Source organism: Penaeus japonicus, unplaced genomic scaffold (assembly GCF_977035675.1).
Source record: "Penaeus japonicus unplaced genomic scaffold, GWHDUDI00000001_assembly GWHDUDI00000015, whole genome shotgun sequence".
NCBI lineage: Eukaryota > Metazoa > Arthropoda > Malacostraca > Decapoda > Penaeidae > Penaeus > Penaeus japonicus.
The window spans coordinates 5128436-5130935 of record NW_028234417.1 but is presented as its reverse complement, the minus strand read 5'-3'; the positions used below and the strand labels follow the sequence as shown (position 1 = coordinate 5130935).

Genomic DNA, 2500 nt, shown 5'->3' with positions numbered 1-2500 from the left:
TGGCTTATATATCTTTTTTTTTCGACGTAGAATTTACCTAACAAGGTTGATGTGCTGCCAATGCAAGGGAAGTCCGCAATGATACTGTTCCGTAGAGTTTTCTGTAGGCTTCAAAATATGATCACTGTAAATATGCAACATATATTTAACCTAACATCTTAGGGTACTTCAGTAGTTTAATTTCCAGTTACAACTAGAGGGAAGGGAGGGTAGGGGAGGGGGGGTGGGGTGGGAAGGGGGGAAGGGTATAAGGAGAGGTGGGGGTGGGGGGGAGGGGGACTCCTACAACGCTAGGGAGGAGGAAAGATCAACTAAGGTGTTCGCGACCAGGACGAAAATGTCTCTTCTGTGAGACCCTGGCATCTCGCGCGGAGGAAGGGGGGTGGGGAGGGGGTGGAGGAAGAGGAAGGGGAGGGGAGGGGAGGGGGAGGGGGTCAAGGGACGCCTGGCTACGGCGGTTTGTGCACTACTACACACTACAGTCAATGCTTACTATCATAGCTGATTATTCACTATATAAATTCATCTGTTTTTCAAATCCCGCTCACACTCACACACTTGACAAATGCACACACAACGTATCTAGTCTAAGTATTGTCTTTCAGCTCATATGTATACAGAATATATATATTGTTCTTCTTCCCAGCAGAACTTTGGCAAGAATACAAAAAACCTATAAATGTATCTTTTTTTTCTATTTTCATGGTTAACATCAACACGCTTCTGGTAGCCCCTGAAACCTGACGACTGGGAATACTCTTGCTTGCAATTCTGTTGCAGAAGACTGACTGGCTCGTAATGTTACAGCCTGACTGAAATACTTCTAGAAAAAAAAGGATAAGAATTCCTGAAGAAAGAACATCTGATAAAGAAGAGGAAGAGGAAGGATGAGGAGGAGGAGGAGAGGAGAGAGAGAGAGAGACACACACACTCTCGTTGCAATTATCAGACCAAGAGATGCTCGTGAATACCGTAAAGTTGAGTGAGTTGTTGAATATCAACATTGACATGATCTTAACAATTGTCTCATTCTGTACATAGACCCATATCGAGAACATTGCCTAATACAAACTTTGGAACCAAACAGGAAACAAAAGGAGTGGTGAATATTCGGAGAACTGACTTCCGCTCTCCAAAGGGGCCCAAATACAAACTACAGCAGTATTGTATCCGATACAATACAGAGTTACAATTAGCGGTGCAGTGTATGGGTGTTGTATGTGTGAGGCATGTACGTGGTATGGTGAGTAAATTGTGGTAGATGGAGAGGGTAAAGTGGAAGGGAAGAATGAGGGGCATACTACAGAGGAGGGGGGGAGGGGAAGGGGTGGCATAGAGGGGGGGGATGAAGGGAGTGGAAGCTAAGGGGGAGGAGAGAGGGGATAAAGGAGGGGAGGATATGGTAAGGGGATAAAGAGGAGGAGCAGAAGAAGAAGGAGAAGAAGAATAGAGGGAAACAGATTGAGGGGAAAAGAGAAAGAAAAAGATAAAGAGAAAGAAATAGATAGATAGATATATAGATAGAGAGAGAGAGAAAGCGAGAGAGAGAGAAAGAACGAGAATGGAAAGGTAATTCTAATCAATACTGCACATTAATAGATTATCTATCATTCCAAAAAAGAGAAAAAAAGAAAGAAAAAAACAATAAAGATTAATAGAAACCTTATGGGCTGAACAGCTGATTGGGAGACTCTTCCAAAGAATGCTTATGTATGCATGCGTGTATGTATGTATGTGCGTCTGTTAGCGCGCGTGTGCATCTGTGTATGTGTGCGTGTGCACTCATAAACATTTACAGTCTTACATGTATATATATACATACATACATACATACATACATATACATATATATATATATATATATATATATATATATATATATACATATATATTATATATATATATATATTATATATATATATATATATATATATATATATATATATATATATATATACATATATGCATATATTTATACACATATTTACATGTACATATATACACACATATTTACATATGCATATATATATATATATATATATATATATATATATATATATATATATATATATATATATATATATATATATATATAGACACACACACACACACACACACACACACACACACACAGACACACACACACGTATATACACACGCTCAGCAAGTGCAACATTGACGAAATGTGACATGTTTTTCCTTTTTAAGATCTGTGCCATTGCAGAGCATGCTTGGCAATCGTCGGAAATTCACTGAGGGAGGGATAAAGTCACCTCTCTTGGCGCTGTTGCTCACTTCCTCGGCTCACACTGTCTCCTTAGCATCATTATATATTAGGTAATATAAATATGGACTCTACTTATTTCCTGTCATTGCAATGAAAGTTGAGAGAAAGATGCATCTGTGTCGAAAAAATTTCTGAATATACAGTACCATGAGCAAAAGCTTTATAATATTATGCACACAAGATAAGTATATGGTAACCTGTATGTTCTTTTTA

The 2500-nt window shown here is 38.7% G+C and overlaps 1 protein-coding gene across 9 annotated transcripts in view; it reads right to left on the bottom strand.

Moving 5' to 3' along the window:
• Window positions 1-2102: 2102 nt before the first annotated feature.
• Window positions 2103-2500, bottom strand: part of LOC122256355 (glutamate-gated chloride channel) — a 486058-nt gene continuing 485660 nt past the window's right edge. For all 9 annotated transcript variants that reach the window (XM_086544380.1, XM_086544379.1, XM_086544384.1 and 6 more), the window contains one exon: window positions 2103-2500. This exon is cut by the window's right edge. The gene's annotated coding sequence lies outside the window, so the exon portion shown is untranslated.